Below are 20377 nucleotides of genomic sequence, written 5' to 3'. Positions count from 1 at the left end.
CTGAGCAGATACCTCCTATGATTCCAGTCTATGGTGCCTTAATGGAACACTTCATGTTTGCTACCCAGACACATCCTCGACTTGTCAACATTGCACAGATGCATCCCTGTCATTAGAACTTACATTAGCACAGTTGCCTCCTATATTGGAAGTGTTTTGAGAAGTGGTAGACATTGTGGAAAATCCCAGGTGTTGAACATCCAGTATGCATCATAGAGGCTTAGGTGCCTTACCCTGTACTTCACTCACGGGTTGCAACGTTCTCTCTGTCCGTCGTTGTTCTATCTTCTTTCCTGCACTGGAAAGACACTGTGAGAAGTGACATTCTGCATGAAGGAGTTTCCCTTAAACAGAACTTGCTATAGTCCATCGGATAGACGGCTGAGACTGGAAAGCTATGTGCGCCTATTGGGGTTACCACAGAGTCAGTCCCAAAAGCTTCCTTCTTTAACAGACGTAACACTGCAGTGAATCCCTCCTAAAGCACACTTCCCTCTCAGTGTAGGAAGCGTTTTCGACGCAGAAACTAAGTGTGGATCTGCACTGGTGGTGAACATCCAATATGTGTTTGGCAGGCTTAAGCGCCTTAGCATGCCCTTTACTCACAGTACCTAATGTGCCCGTAGTCGTTCCCTGTTCTATCTTCATCCTCAAAGGAGAGACACTGTTATGAATGAGTACGCTCCTGAAGTAGCTTCCCTGAGCAGATACCTTCCTCCGCATCCCCTCTTAGCGGCTTGTATCAGACACTTACTGGTTGCTACCCAGACACGTCCTACACTTTCCAACTGAGCACAGACGCATCTCTGTCGTGAGAACTTAATGTAGCAGAGTTCCCTCATATACTGGAAGTGTTTTGAGAAGAGGTAGACACTGTGGAACATCTCCGGTGTTGAACTACCAGTATGCATAATAGAAGCCTACGAGGCTTACCCTGTACTTCAATCACGGTTTGCATCGTTCTCTCTGTCCGTCCTTGTTCTATCTTCTTTTCTCCACTGAAAAGACACTGTGAGAAGTGACATTCCGCATGAAGGAGTTTCCCTTAAACAGAACTTCCTATAGTCTAACGGTTAGACGTCTGAGACTGGAAAGCTATGTGCGCCTAATGCGGTTACCACAGAGTCAGTCCCAAAAGCATCCTTCTTTAACAGACGTAAATCTGCAGTGAATCCCTCCTAAAGCACACTTCCCTCTCAGTGTTGGAAGCGTTTTAGACGCAGAACCTATGTGCGGATCAACACTGGTGGTGAACATCCAATATGTGGTTGCCAGGCGTAAGGTTCATAGCCTGCCCTTTATTCACAGTACCTAATGTGCCCCTAGTCCGTCCGTGTTCTTCCTTCATTCCTCCAAGGAGAAGCACTGTTATGAATGAGTACAAAACTGAAGTAGCTTCCCTGAGCAGATACCTCCTACGCATCCAGTCTAAGGTGCCTTTATGAGACACTTCTTGTTTGCTACCCAGACACATCCTCGAGTTTTCAACCTTGCACAGATGCATCCCTGTCATTAGAACTTACATTAGCATAGTTCCCTCCTATATTGGAAGTGTTTTGAGAAGTGGTAGACATTGTGGAAAATCCAAGGTGTTGAACATCCAGTATGCATCATAGAGTCTTAGGTGCCTTACCCTGTACTTCACTCACGGGTTGCAACGTTCTCTCTGTCCGTCGTTGTTCTATCTTCTTTCCTCCACTGGAAAGACACTCGGAGAAGTGACATTCCGCATGAAGGAGTTTCCCTTAAACAGAACTTGTAATAGTCCAACGGATAGACGGCTGAGACTGGAAAGCTATGTGCGCCTATTGGGGTTAGCACAGAGTCAGTCCCAAAATCTTCCTTCTTTAACAGACGTAACACTGCAGTGAATCCCTCCTAAAACACACTTCCCTCTCAGTGTAGGAAGCGTTTTCGACGCAGAACTAAGTGCGGATCTGCTCTGGTGGTGAACATCCAATATGTGTTTGGCAGGCTTAAGCGCCTTAGCATGCCCTTTACTCACAGTACCTAATGTGCCCGTAGTCGTTCCCTGTTCTATCTTCATCCTCAAAGGAGAGACACTGTTATGAATGAGTACGCACCAGAAGTAGCTTCCCTGAGCAGATACCTCCTATGCATCCAGTCTAAGGTGCCTTTATGAGACACTTCATGTTTGCTACCCAGACACATCCTCGAGTTGTCAACCTTGCACAGATGCATCCCTGTCATTAGAACTTACATTAGCACAGTTCCCTCCTATATTGGAAGTGTTTTGAGAAGTGGTAGACATTGTGGAATATCCCAGGTGTTGAACATCCAGTATACATCATAGAGGATTAGGTGCCTTACCCTGTACTTCACTCACGGGTTGCAACGTTCTCTCTGTCCGTCGTTGTTCTATCTTCTTTCCTGCACTGGAAAGACACTGTGAGAAGTGACATTCCGCATGAAGGAGTTTCCCTTAAACAGAACTTGCTATAGTCCATCGCATAGACGGCTGAGACTGGAAAGCTATGTGCGCCTATTGGGGTTACCACATAGTCAGTCCCAAAAGCTTCCTTCTTTAACAGACGTAACACTGCAGTGAATCCCTCCTAAAGCACACTTCCCTCTCAGTGTAGGAAGCGTTTTCGACGCAGAAACTAAGTGCGGATCTGCACTGGTGGTGAACATCCAATATGTGTTTGGCAGGCTTAAGTGCCTTAGCATGCCCTTTACTCACAGTACCTAATGTGCCCGTAGTCGTTCCCTGTTCTATCTTCATCCTCAAAGGAGAGACACTGTTATGAATGAGTACGCACCTGAAGTAGCTTCCCTGAGCAGATACCTTCCTCCACATCCCCTCTTAGCGGCTTGTATCAGACACTTACTGGTTGCTACCCAGACACGTCCTACACTTTCCAACTGAGCACAGACGCATCTCTGTCGTGAGAACTTAATGTAGCAGAGTTCCCTCATATACTGGAAGTGTTTTGAGAAGAGGTAGACACTGTGGAACATCTCCGGTGTTGAACTACCAGTATTCATAATAGAGGCCTACAAGGCTTACCTGTACTTCAATCACGGTTTGCATCGTTCTCTCTGTCCGTCCTTGTTCTATCTTCTTTTCTCCACTGCAAAGACACTGTGAGAAGTGACATTCCGCATGAAGGAGTTTCCCTTAAACAGAACTTGCTATAGTCCAACGGATAGACGGCTGAGACTGGAAAGCAATGTGCGCCTATTGGGGTTACCACAGAGTCAGTCCCAAAAGCTTCCTTCTTTAACAGACGTAACACTGCAGTGAATCCCTCCTAAAGCACACTTCCCTCTCAGTGTAGGAAGCGTTTTCGACGCAGAAACTAAGTGTGGATCTGCACTGGTGGTGAACATCCAATATGTGTTTGGCAGGCTTAAGCGCCTTAGCATGCCCTTTACTCACAGTACCTAATGTGCCCTTAGTCGTTCCCTGTTCTATCTTCATCCTCAAAGGAGAGACACTGTTATGAATGAGTACAAAACTGAAGTAGCTTCCCTAGCAGATACCTTCCTCCGCATCCCCTCCTAGCGGCTTGTATCAGACACTTACTGGTTGCTACCCAGACACGTCCTACACTTTCCAACTGAGCACAGACGCATCTCTGTCGTGAGAACTTAATGTAGCAGAGTTCCCTCATATACTGGAAGTGTTTTGAGAAGAGGTAGACACTGTGGAACATCTCCGGTGTTGAACTACCAGTATGCATAATAGAGGCCTACGAGGCTTACCCTGTACTTCAATCACGGTTTGCATCGTTCTCTCTGTCCGTCCTTGTTCTATCTTATTTTCTCCACTGCAAAGACACTGTGAGAAGTGACATTCCGCATGAAGGAGTTTCCCTTAAACAAAACTTCCTATAGTCTAACGGTTAGACGTCTGAGACTGGAAAGCTATGTGCGCCTAATGCGGTTACCACAGAGTCAGTCCCAAAAGCATCCTTCTTTAACAGACGTAACACTGCAGTGAATCCCTCCTAAAGCACACTTCCCTCTCAGTGTTGGAAGCGTTTTAGACGCTGAACCTATGTGCGGATCAACACTGGTGGTGAACATCCAATATGTGGTTGGCAGGCGTAAGGTTCATAGCCTGCACTTTATTCACAGTACCTAATGTGCCCCTAGTCCTTCCGTGTTCTTCCTTCATTCCTCCAAGGAGAAGCACTGTTATGAATGAGTACAAAACTGATGTCGCTTCCCTGAGCAGATACCTCCTATGATTCCAGTCTATGGTGCCTTAATGGAACACTTCATGTTTGCTACCCAGACACATCCTCGAGTTGTCAACATTGCACAGATGCATCCCTGTCATTAGAACTTACATTAGCACAGTTGCCTCCTATATTGGAAGTGTTTTGAGAAGTGGTAGACATTGTGGAAAATCCCAGGTGTTGAACATCCAGTATGCATCATAGAGGCTTAGGTGCCTTACCCTGTACTTCACTCACTGGTTGCAACGTTCTCTCTGTCCGTCGTTGTTCTATCTTCTTTCCTGCACTGGAAAGACACTGTGAGAAGTGACATTCCGCATGAAGGAGTTTCCCTTAAACAGAACTTGCTATAGTCCATCGGATAGACGGCTGAGACTGGAAAGCTATGTGCGCCTATTGGGGTTACAACAGAGTCAGTCCCAAAAGCTTCCTTCTTTAACAGACGTAACACTGCAGTGAATCCCTCCTAAAGCACACTTCCCTCTCAGTGTAGGAAGCGTTTTCGACGCAGAAACTAAGTGTGGATCTGCACTGGTTGTGAACATCCGATATGTGTTTGGCAGGCTTAAGCGCCTTAGCATGCCCTTTACTCTCAGTACCTAATGTGCCCGTAGTCGTTCCCTGTTCTATCTTCATCCTCAAAGGAGAGACACTGTTATGAATGAGTACACTCCTGAAGTAGCTTCCCTGAGCAGATACCTTCCTCCGCATCCCCTCTTAGCGGCTTGTATCAGACACTTACTGGTTGCTACCCAGACACGTCCTACACTTTCCAACTGAGCACAGACGCATCTCTGTCGTGAGAACTTAATGTAGCAGAGTTCCCTCATATACTGGAAGTGTTTTGAGAAGAGGTAGACACTGTGGAACATCTCCGGTGTTGAACTACCAGTATGCATAATAGAGGCTTACGAGGCTTTCCCTGTACTTCAATCAGGGTTTGCATCGTTCTCTCTGTCCGTCCTTGTTCTATCTTCTTTTCTCCACTGCAAAGACACTGTGAGAAGTGACATTCCGCATGAAGGAGTTTCCCTTAACAGAACTTCCTATAGTCTAACGGTTAGACGTCTGAGACTGGAACGCTATGTGCGCCTAATGCGGTTACCACAGAGTCAGTCCCAAAAGCATCCTTCTTTAACAGACGTAACACTGCAGTGAATCCCTCTTAAAGCACACTTCCCTCTCAGTGTTGGAAGCGTTTTAGACGCAGAACCTATGTGCGGATCAACACTGGTGGTGAACATCCAATATGTGGTTGCCAGGCGTAAAGTTCATAGCCTGCCCTTTATTCACAGTACCTAATGTGCCCCTAGTCCGTCCGTGTTCTTCCTTCATTCCTCCAAGGAGAAGCACTGTTATGAATGAGACAAAACTGAAGTAGCTTACCTGAGCAGATACCTCCTATGCATCCAGTCTAAGGTGCCTTTATGAGACACTTCATGTTTGCTACCCAGACACATCCTCGAGTTGTCAACCTTGCACAGATGCATCCCTGTCATTAGAACTTGCATTAGCACAGTTCCCTCCTATATTGGAAGTGTTTTGAGAAGTGGTAGACATTGTGGAAAATCCCAGGTGTTGAACATCCAGTATGCATCATAGAGGCTTAGGTGCCTTACCCTGTACTTCACTCACGGGTTGCAACGTTCTCTCTGTCCGTCGTTGTTCTATCTTCTTTCCTCCACTGGAAAGACACTGTGAGAAGTGACATTCCGCATGAAGGAGTTTCCCTTAAACAGAACTTGCTATAGTCCAACGGATAGACGGCTGAGACTGGAAAGCTATGTGCGCCTATTGGGGTTACCACAGAGTCAGTCCCAAAAGCTTCCTTCTTTAACAGACGTAACACTGCAGTGAATCCCTCCTAAAGCACACTTCCCTCTCAGTGTAGGAAGCGTTTTCGACGCAGAAACTAAGTGCGGATCTGCACTGGTGGTGAACATCCAATATGTGTTTGGCAGGCTTAAGCGCCTTAGCATGCCCTTTACTCACAGTACCTAATGTGCCCGTAGTCGTTCCCTGTTCTATCTACATCCTCAAAGGAGAGACACTGTTATGAATGAGTACGCACCTGAAGTAGCTTCCCTGAGCAGATACCTTCCTCTGCATCCCCTCTTAGCGGCTTGTATCAGACACTTACTGGTTGCTACCCAGACACGTCCTACACTTTCCAACTGAGTACAGACGCATCTCTGTCGTGAGAACTTAATGTAGCAGAGTTCCCTCATATACTGGAAGTGTTTTGAGAAGAGGTAGACACTGTGGAACATCTCCGGTGTTGAACTACCAGTATGCATATAGAGGCCTACGAGGCTTACCCTGTACTTCAATCACGGTTTGCATCGTTCTCTCTGTCTATCCTTGTTCTATCTTCTTTTCTCCACTGCAAAGACACTGTGAGAAGTGACATTCCGCATGAAGGAGTTTCCCTTAAACAGAACTACCTATAGTCTAACGGTTAGACGTCTGAGACTGGAAAGCTATGTGCGCCTAATGCGGTTACCACAGAGTCAGTCCCAAAAGCATCCTTCTTTAACAGACGTAACACTGCAGTGAATCCCTCCTAAAGCACACTTCCCTCTCAGTGTTGGAAGCGTTTTAGACGCATAACCTATGTAGGTGCCTTACCCTGTACTTCACTCAAGGGTTGCAACGTTCATCCTCAAAGGAGAAACACTGTTATGAATGAGTACGCACCTGAAGTAGGTATCCTGAGCAGATACCTTCCTCTGCATCCCCTCTGAGGTGCCTGTATCAGACACTGTATGGTTGTTACCCAGACACGTCCTACACTTTCCAACTGAGCACAGACGCTTCTCTGTCGTGAGAACTTACTGTAGCAGAGTTCCCTCATATACTGGAAGTGTTTTGAGAAGAGGTAGACACTGTGGAACATCTCCGGTGTTGAACTACCAGTATGCATAATAGAGGCCTACGTAGCTTACCCTGTACTTCAATCACGGATTGCATCGTTCTCTATGTCCGTCCTTGTTCTATCTTCTTTTCTCCACTGCAATGACACTGTGAGATGTGACATTCCGCATGAAGGAGTTTCCCTTAAACAGAACTTCCTATAGTCTAACGGTTAGACGTCTGAGACTGGAAAGCTATGTGCGCCTAATGCGGTTACCACAGAGTCAGTCCCAAAAGCATCCTTCTTTAACAGACGTAACACTGCAGTGAATTCCTCCTAAAGCACACTTCCCTCTCAGTGTTGGAAGCGTTTTCGACGCAGAAACTAAGTGCGGGTCTGCACTGGTGGTGAACATCCTATATGTGGTTGGCATGCGTAAGGTTCATAGCCTGCCCTTTATTCACAGTACCTTATGTGCCCCTAGTCCGTCCGTGTTCTTCCTTCATTGCTCCAAGGAGAAGCACTGTTATGAATGAGTACAAAACTGAAGTAGCTTCCCTGAGCAGATACCTACTACGCATCCAGTCTAAGGTGCCTATATGAGACACTTCATGTTTGCTACCCAGACACATCCTCGAGTTTTCAACCTTGCACAGATGCATCCCTGTCATTAGAACTTACGGTAGCACAGTTCCCTCCTATATTGGAAGTGTTTTGAGAAGTGGTAGACATTGTGGAAAATCCCAGGTGTTGAACATCCAGTATGCATCATAGAGGCTTAGGTTACTTACCCTGTACTTCACTCACGGGTTGCAACGTTCTCTCTGTCTGTCGTTGTTCTATCTTCTTTCCTGCACTGGAAAGACACTGTGAGAAGTGACATTCCGCATGAAGGAGTTTCCCTTAAACAGAACTTGCTATAGTCCAACGGATAGTCGGCTGAGACTGGAAAGCTATGTGCGCCTATTGGGGTTACCACAAATCAGTCCCAAAAGCTTCCTTCTTTAACAGACGTAACACTGCAGTGAATCCCTCCTAAAGCACACTTCCCTCTCAGTGTAGGAAGCGTTTTCGACGCAGAAACTAAGTGCGGATCTGCACTGGTGGTGAACATCCAATATGTGTTTGGCAGGCTTAAGCGCCTTAGCATGCCCTTTACTCACAGTACCTAATGTGCCCGTAGTCGTTCCCTGTTCTATCTTCATCCTCAAAGGAGAGACACTCTTATGAATGAGTACGCACCTGAAGTAGCTTCCCTGAGCAGATACCTTCCTCCGCATCCCCTCTTAGCAGCTTGTATCAGACACTTACTGGTTGCTACCCAGACACGTCCTACACTTTCCAACTGTGCACAGACGCATCTCTGTCGTGAGAACTTAATGTAGCAGAGTTTCCTCATATACTGGAAGTGTTTTGAGAAGAGGTAGACACTGTGGAACATCTCCGGTGTTGAACTACCAGTATGCATAATAGAGGCCTACGAGGCTTACCCTGTACTTCAATCACGGTTTGCATCGTTCTCTCTGTCCGTCCTTGTTCTATCTTCTTTTCTCCACTGCAAAGACACTGTGAGAAGTGACATTCCGCATGAAGGAGTTTCCCTTAAACAGAACTTGCTATAGTCCAACGGATAGTCGGCTGAGACTGGAAAGCTATGTGCGCCTATTGGGGTTACCACAGAATCAGTCCCAAAAGCTTCCTTCTTTAACAGACGTAACACTGCAGTGAATCCCTCCTAAAGCACACTTCCCTCTCAGTGTAGGAAGCGTTTTCGACGCAGAAACTAAGTGCGGATCTACACTGGTGGTGAACATCCAATATGTGTTTGGCAGGCTTAAGCGCCTTAGCATGCACTTTACAATAGTACCTAATGTGCCCGTAGTCGTTCCCTGTTCTATCTTCATCCTCAAAGGAGAGACACTGTTATGAATGAGTACGCACCAGAAGTAGCTTCCCTGAGCAGATACCTCCTATGCATCCAGTCTAAGGTGCCTTTATGAGACACTTCATGTTTGCTACCCAGACACATCCTCGAGTTGTCAACCTTGCACAGATGCATCCCTGTCATTAGAACTTACATTAGCACAGTTCCCTCCTATATTGGAAGTGTTTTCAGAAGTGGTAGACATTGTGGAAAATCCCAGGTGTTGAACATCCAGTATGCATCATAGAGGCTTAGGTGCCTTACCCTGTACTTCACTCACGGGTTGCAACATTCTCTCTGTCCGTCGTTGTTCTATCTTCTTTCCTCCACTGGAAAGACACTGTGAGAAGTGACATTCGGCATGAAGGAGTTTCCCTTAATCAGAACTTGCTATAGTCCATCGCATAGACGGCTGAGACTGGAAAGCTAAGTTCGCCTATTGGGGTTACCACAGAGTCAGTCCCCAAAGCTTCCTTCTTTAACAGACGTAACACTGCAGTGAATCCCTCCTAAAGCACACTTCCCTCTCAGTGTAGGAAGCGTTTTCGACGCAGAAACTAAGTGCGGATCTGCACTGGTGGTGAACATCCAATATGTGTTTGGCAGGCTTAAGCGCCTTAGCATGCCCTTTACTCACAGTACCTAATGTGCCCGTAGTCGTTCCCTGTTCTATCTTCATCCTCAAAGGAGAGACACTGTTATGAATGAGTACGCACCTGAAGTAGCTTCCCTGAGCAGATACCTTCCTCCACATCCCCTCTTAGCGGCTTGTATCAGACACTTACTGGTTGCTACCCAGACACGTCCTACACTTTCCAACTGAGCACAGACGCATCTCTGTCGTGAGAACTTAATGTAGCAGAGTTCCCTCATATACTGGAAGTGTTTTGAGAAGAGGTTGACACTGTGGAACATCTCCGGTGTTGAACTACCAGTATGCATAATAGAGGCCTACAAGGCTTACCTGTACTTCAATCACGGTTTGCATCGTTCTCTCTGTCCGTCCTTGTTCTATCTTCTTTTCTCCACTGCAAAGACACTGTGAGAAGTGACATTCCGCATGAAGGAGTTTCCCTTAAACAGAACTTGCTATAGTCCAACGGATAGACGGCTGAGACTGGAAAGCAATGTGCGCCTATTGGGGTTACCACAGAGTCAGTCCCAAAAGCTTCCTTCTTTAACAGACGTAACACTGCAGTGAATCCCTCCTAAAGCACACTTCCCTCTCAGTGTTGGAAGCGTTTTAGACGCAGAACCTATGTGCGGATCAACACTGGTGGTGAATATCCAATATGTGGTTGGCAGGCGTAAGGTTCATAGCCTGCCCTTTATTCACAGTACCTAATGGGCCCCTAGTCCGTCCGTGTTCTTCCTTCATTCCTCCAAGGAGAAGCACTGTTATGAATGAGTACAAAACTGAAGTAGCTTCCCTGAGCAGATACCTCCTACGCATCCAGTCTAAGGTGCCTTTATGAGACACTTCATGTTTCCTACCCAGACACATCCTCGAGTTTTCAACCTTGCACAGATGCATCCCTGTCATTAGAACTTACATTAGCACAGTTGCCTCCTATATTGGAAGTGTTTTGAGAAGTGGTAGACATTGTGGAAAATCCCAGGTGTTGAACATCCAGTATGCATCATAGAGGCTTAGGTGCCTTACCCTGTACTTCACTCACGGGTTGCAACGATCTCTCTGTCCGTCGTTGTTCTATCTTCTTTCCTGCACTGGAAAGACACTCTGAGAAGTGACATTCCGCATGAAGGAGTTTCCCTTAAACAGATCTTGCTATAATCCAAGGGTAGACGGCTGAGACTGGAAAGCTATGTGCCCCTTTGGGATTACCACAGAGTCAGTCCCAAAACCTCCTTCTTTAACAGACGTAACACTGCAGTGAATCCCTCCTAAAGCACACTTCCCTCTCAGTGTAGGAAGCGTTTTCGACGCAGAAACTAAGTGCGGATCTACACTGGTGGTGAACATCCAATATGTGTTGGCAGGCTTAAGCGACTTAGCATGCCCTTTACACACAGTACCTAATGTGCCCGTAGTCGTTCCCTGTTCTATCTTCATCCTCAAAGGAGAGACACTGTTATGAATGAGTACGCACCAGAAGTAGCTTCCCTGAGCAGATACCTCCTATGCATCCAGTCTAAGGTGCCTTTATGAGACACTTCATGTTTGCTACCCAGACACATCCTCGAGTTGTCAACCTTGCACAGATGCATCCCTGTCATTAGAACTTACATTAGCACAGTTCCCTCCTATATTGGAAGTGTTTTGAGAAGTGGTAGACATTGTGGAATATCCCAGGTGTTGAACATCCAGTATGCATCATAGAGGCTTAGGTGCCTTACCCTGTACTTCACTCACGGGTTGCAACGTTCTCTCTGTCCGTCGTTGTTCTATCTTCTTTCCTGCACTGGAAAGACACTGTGAGAAGTGACATTCCGCATGAAGGAGTTTCCCTTAAACAGAACTTGCTATAGTCCATCGCATAGACGGCTGAGACTGGAAAGCTATGTGCGCCTATTGGGGTTACCACAGAGTCAGTCCCAAAAGCTTCCTTCTTTAACAGACGTAACACTGCAGTGAATCCCTCCTAAAGCACACTTCCCTCTCAGTGTAGGAAGCGTTTTCGACGCAGAAACTAAGTGCGGATCTGCACTGGTGGTGAATATCCAATATGTGTTTGGCAGGCTTAAGCGCCTTAGCATGCCCTTTACTCACAGTACCTAATGTGCCCGTAGTCGTTCCCTGTTCTATCTTCATCCTCAAAGGAGAGACACTGTTATGAATGAGTACGCACCTGAAGTAGCTTCCCTGAGCAGATACTTTCCTCCACATCCCCTCTTAGCGGCTTGTATCAGACACTTACTGGTTGCTACCCAGACACGTCCTACACTTTCCAACTGAGCACAGACGCATCTCTGTCGTGAGAACTTAATGTAGCAGAGTTCCCTCATATACTGGAAGTGTTTTGAGAAGAGGTAGACACTGTGGAACAACTCCGGTGTTGAACTACCAGTATTCATAATAGAGGCCTACAAGGCTTACCTGTACTTCAATCACGGTTTGCATCGTTCTCTCTGTCCGTCCTTGTTCTATCTTTTTTCTCCACTGCAAAGACACTGTGAGAAGTGACATTCCGCATGAAGGAGTTTCCCTTAAACAGAACTTGCTATAGTCCAACGGTTAGACGGCTGAGACTGGAAAGCAATGTGCGCCTATTGGGGTTACCACAGAGTCAGTCCCAAAAGCTTCCTTCTTTAACAGACGTAACACTGCAGTGAATCCCTCCTAAAGCACACTTCCCTCTCAGTGTAGGAAGCGTTTTCGACGCAGAAACTAAGTGCGTATCTGCACTGGTGGTGAACATCCAATATGTGTTTGGCAGGCTTAAGCGCCTTAGCATGCCCTTTACTCACAGTACCTAATGTGCCCTTAGTCGTTCCCTGTTCTATCTTCATCCTCAAAGGAGAGACACTGTTATGAATGAGTACAAAACTGACGTAGCATCCCTGAGCAGATACCTTCCTCCGCATCCCCTCTTAGCGGCTTGTATCAGACACTTACTGGTTGCTACCCAGACACGTCCTACACTTTCCAACTGAGCACAGACGCATCTCTGTCGTGAGAACTTAATGTAGCAGAGTTCCCTCATATACTGGAAGTGTTTTGAGAAGAGGTAGACACTGTGGAACATCTCCGGTGTTGAACTACCAGTATGCATAATAGAGGCCTACGAGGCTTACCCTGTACTTCAATCACGGTTTGCATCGTTCTCTCTGTCCGTCCTTGTTCTATCTTCTTTTCTCCACTGCAAAGACACTGTGAGAAGTGACATTCCGCATGAAGGAGTTTCCCTTAAACAGAACTTCCTATAGTCTAACGGTTAGACGTCTGAGACTGGAAAGCTATGTGCGCCTAATGCGGTTACCACAGAGTCAGTCCCAAAAGCATCCTTCTTTAACAGACGTAACACTGCAGTGAATCCCTCCAAAAGCACCTTCCCTCTCAGTGTTGGAAGCGTTTTAGACGCTGAACCTATGTGCGGATCAACACTGGTGGTGAACATCCAATATGTGGTTGGCAGGCGTAAGGTTCATAGCCTGCACTTTATTCACAGTACCTAATGTGCCCCTAGTCCTTCCGTGTTCTTCCTTCATTCCTCCAAGGAGAAGCACTGTTATGAATGAGTACAAAACTGATGTCGCTTCCCTGAGCAGATACCTCCTATGATTCTAGTCTATGGTGCCTTAATGGAACACTTCATGTTTGCTACCCAGACACATCCTCGAGTTGTCAACATTGCACAGATGCATCCCTGTCATTAGAACTTACATTAGCACAGTTCCCTCCTATATTGGAAGTGTTTTGAGAAGTGGTAGACATTGTGGAAAATCCCAGGTGTTGAACATCCAGTATGCATCATAGAGGCTTAGGTGCCTTACCTTGTACTTCACTCACGGGTTGCAACGTTCTCTCTGTCCTTCGTTGTTCTATCTTCTTTCCTGCACTGGAAAGACACTGTGAGAAGTGACATTCCGCATGAAGGAGTTTCCCTTAAACAGAACTTGCTATAGTCCATCGGATAGACGGCTGAGACTGGAAAGCTATGTGCGCCTATTGGGGTTACCACAGAGTCAGTCCCAAAAGCTTCCTTCTTTAACAGACGTAACACTGCAGTGAATCCCTCCTAAAGCACACTTCCCTCTCAGTGTAGGAAGCGTTTTCGACGCAGAAACTAAGTGTGGATCTGCACTGGTGGTGAACATCCAATATGTGTTTGGCAGGCTTAAGCGCCTTAGCATGCCCTTTACTCACAGTACCTAATGTGCCCGTAGTCGTTCCCTGTTCTATCTTCATCCTCAAAGGAGAGACACTGTTATGAATGAGTACGCTCCTGAAGTAGCTTCCCTGAGCAGATACCTTCCTCCGCATCCCCTCTTAGCGGCTTGTATCAGACACTTACTGGTTGCTACCCAGACACGTCCTACACTTTCCAACTGAGCACAGACGCATCTCTGTCGTGAGAACTTAATGTAGCAGAGTTCCCTCATATACTGGAAGTGTTTTGAGAAGAGGTAGACACTGTGGAACATCTCCGGTGTTGAACTACCAGTATGCATAATAGAAGCCTACGAGGCTTACCCTGTACTTCAATCACGGTTTGCATCGTTCTCTCTGTCCGTCCTTGTTCTATCTTCTTTTCTCCACTGCAAAGACACTGTGAGAAGTGACATTCCGCATGAAGGAGTTTCCCTTAAACAGAACTTCCTATAGTCTAACGGTTAGACGTCTGAGACTGGAAAGCTATGTGCGCCTAATGCGGTTACCACAGAGTCAGTCCCAAAAGCATCCTTCTTTAACAGACGTAACACTGCAGTGAATCCCTCCTAAAGCACACTTCCCTCTCAGTGTTGGAAGCGTTTTAGACGCAGAACCTATGTGCGGATCAACACTGGTGGTGAACATCCAATATGTGGTTGCCAGGCGTAAGGTTCATAGCCTGCCCTTTATTCACAGTACCTAATGTGCCCCTAGTCCGTCCGTGTTCTTCCTTCATTCCTCCAAGGAGAAGCACTGTTATGAATGAGTACAAAACTGAAGTAGCTTCCCTGAGCAGATACCTCCTACGCATCCAGTCTAAGGTGCCTTTATGAGACACTTCATGTTTGCTACCCAGACACATCCTCGAGTTTTCAACCTTGCACAGATGCATCCCTGTCATTAGAACTTACATTAGCATAGTTCCCTCCTATATTGGAAGTGTTTTGAGAAGTGGTAGACATTGTGGAAAATCCCAGGTGTTGAACATCCAGTATGCATCATAGAGTCTTAGGTGCCTTACCCTGTACTTCACTCACGGGTTGCAACGTTGTCTCTGTCCGTCGTTGTTCTATCTTCTTTCCTCCACTGGAAAGACACTGTGAGAAGTGACATTCCGCATGAAGGAGTTTCCCTTAAACAGAACTTGCTATAGTCCAACGGATAGACGGCTGAGACTGGAAAGCTATGTGCGCCTATTGGGGTTACCACAGAGTCAGTCCCAAAAGCTTCCTTCTTTAACAGACGTAACACTGCAGTGAATCCCTCCTAAAGCACACTTCCCTCTCAGTGTTGGAAGTGTTTTAGACGCAGAACCTATGTGCGGATCAACACTGGTGGTGAACATCCAATATGTGGTTGCCAGACGTAAGGTTCATAGCCTGCCCTTTATTCACAGTACCTAATGTGCCCCTAGTCCGTCCATGTTCTTCCTTCATTCCTCCAAGGAGAAGCACTGTTATGAATGAGTACAAAACTGAAGTAGCTTCCCTGAGCAGATACCTACTACGCATCCAGTCTAAGGTGCCTATATGAGACACTTCATGTTTGCTACCCAGACACATCCTCGAGTTTTCAACCTTGCACAGATGCATCCCTGTCATTAGAACTTACGGTAGCACAGTTCCCTCCTATATTGGAAGTGTTTTGAGAAGTGGTAGACATTGTGGAAAATCCCAGGTGTTGAACATCCAGTATGCATCATAGAGGCTTAGGTGCCTTACTCTGTACTTCACTCACGGGTTGCAACGTTCTCTCTGTCCGTCGTTGTTCTATCTTCTTTCCTCCACTGGAAAGACACTGTGAGAAGTGACATTCCGCATGAAGGAGTTTCCCTTAAACAGAACTTGTAATAGTCCAACGGATAGACGGCTGAGACTGGAAAGCTATGTGCGCCTATTGGGGTTAGCACAGAGTCAGTCCCAAAAGCTTCCTTCTTTAACAGACGTAACACTGCAGTGAATCCCTCCTAAAACACACTTCCCTCTCAGTGTAGGAAGCGTTTTCGACGCAGAAACTAAGTGCGGATCTGCTCTGGTGGTGAACATCCAATATGTGTTTGGCAGGCTTAAGCGCCTTAGCATGCCCTTTACTCACAGTACCTAATGTGCCCGTAGTCGTTCCCTGTTCTATCTTCATCCTCAAAGGAGAGACACTCTTATGAATGAGTACGCACCTGAAGTAGCTTCCCTGAGCAGATACCTTCCTCCGCATCCCCTCTTAGCGGCTTGTATCAGACACTTACTGGTTGCTACCCAGACACGTCCTACACTTTCCAACTGAGCACAGACGCATCTCTGTCGTGAGAACTTAATGTAGCAGAGTTCCCTCATATACTGGAAGTGTTTTGAGAAGAGGTAGACACTGTGGAACATCTCCGGTGTTGAACTACCAGTATGCATAATAGAGGCTTACGAGGCTTTCCCTGTACTTCAATCACGGTTTGCATCGTTCTCTCTGTCCGTCCTTGTTCTATCTTCTTTTCTCCACTGCAAAGACACTGTGAGAAGTGACATTCCGCATGAAGGAGTTTCCCTTAAACAGAACTTCCTATAGTCTAACGGTTAGACGTCTGAGACTGGAAAGCTATGTGCGCCTAATGCGGTTACCACAGAGTCAGTCCCAAGAGCATCCTTCTTTAACAGACGTAACACTGCAGTGAATCCCTCCTAAAGCACACTTCCCTCTCAGTGTTGGAAGCGTTTTAGACGCAGAACCTATGTGCGGATCAACACTGGTGGTGAACATCCAATATGTGTTTGGCAGGCGTAAAGTTCATAGCCTGCCCTTTATTCACAGTACCTAATGTGCCCCACTCCGTCCGTGTTCTTCCTTCATTCCTCCAAGGAGAAGCACTGTTATGAATGAGACAAAACTGAAGTAGCTTCCCTGAGCAGATACCTCCTATGCATCCAGTCTAAGGTGCCTTTATGAGACACTTCATGTTTGCTACCCAGACACATCCTCGAGTTGTCAACCTTGCACAGATGCATCCCTGTCTTTAGAACTTGCATTAGCACAGTTCCCTCCTATATTGGAAGTGTTTTGAGAAGTGGTAGACATTGTGGAAAATCCCAGGTGTTGAACATCCAGTATGCATCATAGAGGCTTAGGTGCCTTACCCTGTACTTCACTTACGGGTTGCAACGTTCTCTCTGTCCGTCGTTGTTCTATCTTCTTTCCTCCACTGGAAAGACACTGTGAGAAGTGACATTCCGCATGAAGGAGTTTCCCTTAAACAGAACTTGCTATAGTCCATCGGATAGACGGCTGAGACTGGAAAGCTATGTGCGCCTATTGGGGTTACCACAGAGTCAGTCCCAAAAGCTTCCTTCTTTAACAGACGTAACACTGCAGTGAATCCCTCCTAAAGCACACTTCCCTCTCAGTGTTGGAGCGTTTTAGACGCAGAACCTATGTGCGGATCAACACTGGTGGTGAAAATCCAATATGTGGTTGCCAGACGTAAGGTTCATAGCCTGCCCTTTATTCACAGTACCTAATGTGCCCCTAGTCCGTCCATGTTCTTCCTTCATTCCTCCAAGGAGAAGCACTGTTATGAATGAGTACAAAACTGAAGTAGCTTCCCTGAGCAGATACCTACTACGCATCCAGTCTAAAGTGCCTATATGAGACACTTCATGTTTGCTACCCAGACACATCCTCGAGTTTTCAACCTTGCACAGATGCATCCCTGTCATTAGAACTTACGGTAGCACAGTTCCCTCCTATATTGGAAGTGTTTTGAGAAGTGGTAGACATTGTGGAAAATCCCAGGTGTTGAACATCCAGTATGCATCATAGAGGCTTAGGTGCCTTACCCTGTACTTCACTCACGGGTTGCAACGTTCTCTCTGTCCGTCGTTGTTCTATCTTCTTTCCTGCACTGGAAAGACACTGTGAGAAGTGACATTCCGCATGAAGGAGTTTCCCTTAAACAGAACTTGCTATAGTCCAACGGATAGACGGCTGAGACTGGAAAGCTATGTGCGCCTATTGGGGTTACCACAGAGTCAGTCCCAAAAGCTTCCTTCTTTAACAGACGTAACACTGCAGTGAATCCCTCCTAAAACACACTTCCCTCTCAGTGTAGGAAGCGTTTTCGACGCAGAAACTAAGTGCGGATCTGCTCTGGTGGTGAACATCCAATATGTGTTTGGCAGGCTTAAGCGCCTTAGCATGCCCTTTACTCACAGTACCTAATGTGCCCATAGTCGTTCCTTGTTCTATCTTCATCCTCAAAGGAGAGACACTGTTATGAATGAGTACGCACCTGAAGTAGCTTCCCTGAGCAGATACCTTCCTCCGCATTCCCTCTTAGCGGCTTGTATCAGACACTTACTGGTTGCTACCCAGACACGTCCTACACTTTCCAACTGAGCACAGACGCATCTCTGTCGTGAGAACTTAATGTAGCAGAGTTCCCTCATATACTGGAAGTGTTTTGAGAAGAGGTAGACACTGTGGAACATCTCCGGTGTTGAACTACCAGTATGCATAATAGAGGCTACGAGGCTTTCCCTGTACTTCAATCACGGTTTGCATCGTTCTCTCTGTCCGTCCTTGTTCTATCTTCTTTTCTCCACTGCAAAGACACTGTGAGAAGTGACATTCCGCATGAAGGAGTTTCCCTGAACAGAACTTCCTATAGTCTAACGGTTAGACGTCTGAGACTGGAAAGCTATGTGCGCCTAATGCGGTTACCACAGAGTCAGTCCCAAAAGCATCCTTCTTTAACAGACGTAACACTGCAGTGAATCCCTCCTAAAGCACACTTCCCTCTCAGTGTTGGAAGCGTTTTAGACGCAGAACCTATGTGCGGATCAACACTGATGGTGAACATCCAATATGTGTTTGGCAGGCGTAAAGTTCATAGCCTGCCCTTTATTCACAGTACCTAATATGCCCCTAGTCCGTCCGTGTTCTTCCTTCATTCCTCCAAGGAGAAGCACTGTTATGAATGAGACAAAACTGAAGTAGCTTCCCTGAGCAGATACCTCCTATGCATCCATTCTAAGGTGCCTTAATGAGACACTTCATGTTTGCTACCCAGACACATCCTCGAGTTGTCAACCTTGCACAGATGCATCCCTGTCATTAGAACTTGCATTAGCACAGTTCCCTCCTATATTGGAAGTGTTTTGAGAAGTGGTAGACATTGTGGAAAATCCCAGGTGTTGAACATCCAGTATGCATCATAGAGGCTTAGGTGCCTTACCCTGTACTTCACTCACGGGTTGCAACGTTCTCTCTGTCCGTCGTTGTTCTATCTTCTTTCCTCCACTTGAAAGACACTGTGAGAAGTGACATTCCGCATGAAGGAGTTTCCCTTAAACAGAACTTGCTATAGTCCATCGGATAGACGGGTGAGACTGGAAAGCTATGTGCGCCTATTGGGGTTACCACAGAGTCAGTCCCAAAAGCTTCCTTCTTTAACAGACGTAACACTGCAGTGAATCCCTCCTAAAGCACACTTCCCTCTCAGTGTTGGAAGCGTTTTAGACGCAGAACCTATGTGCGGATCAACACTGGTGGTGAACATCCAATATGTGGTTGCCAGACGTAAGGTTCATAGCCTGCCCTTTATTCACAGTACCTAATGTGCCCCTAGTCCGTCCGTGTTCTTCCTTCATTCCTCCAAGGAGAAGCACTGTTATGAATGAGTACAAAACTGAAGTAGCTTCCCTGAGCAGATACCTCATACGCATCCAGTCTAAGGTGCCTTTATGAGACACTTCATGTTTGCTACCCAGACACATCCTCGAGTTTTCAACCTTGCACAGATGCATCCCTGTCATTAGAACTTACATTAGCATAGTTCCCTCCTATATTGGAAGTGTTTTGAGAAGTGGTAGACATTGTGGAAAATCCCAGGTGTTGAACATCCAGTATGCGTCATAGAGTCTTAGGTGCCTTACCCTGTACTTCACTCACGGGTTGCAACGTTGTCTCTGTCCGTCGTTGTTCTATCTTCTTTCCTCCACTGGAAAGACACTGTGAGAAGTGACATTCCGCATGAAGGAGTTTCCCTTAAACAGAACTTGCTATAGTCCAACGGATAGACGGCTGAGACTGGAAAGCTATGTGCGCCTATTGGGGTTACCACAGAGTCAGTCCCAAAAGCTTCCTTCTTTAACAGACGTAACACTGCAGTGAATCCCTCCTAAAGCACACTTCCCTCTCAGTGTTGGAAGTGTTTTAGACGCAGAACCTATGTGCGGATCAACACTGGTGGTGAACATCCAATATGTGGTTGCCAGACGTAAGGTTCATAGCCTGCCCTTTATTCACAGTACCTAATGTGCCCCTAGTCCGTCCATGTTCTTCCTTCATTCCTCCAAGGAGAAGCACTGTTATGAATGAGTACAAAACTGAAGTAGCTTCCCTGAGCAGATACCTACTACGCATCCAGTCTAAGGTGCCTATATGAGACACTTCATGTTTGCTACCCAGACACATCCTCGAGTTTTCAACCTTGCACAGATGCATCCCTGTCATTAGAACTTACGGTAGCACAGTTCCCTCCTATATTGGAAGTGTTTTGAGAAGTGGTAGACATT

This window comes from Neovison vison, chromosome 4 (assembly GCF_020171115.1).
Source record: "Neovison vison isolate M4711 chromosome 4, ASM_NN_V1, whole genome shotgun sequence".
NCBI classification, from domain to species: Eukaryota; Metazoa; Chordata; class Mammalia; order Carnivora; family Mustelidae; genus Neogale; species Neogale vison.
This window is presented reverse-complemented; position numbering follows the sequence as displayed.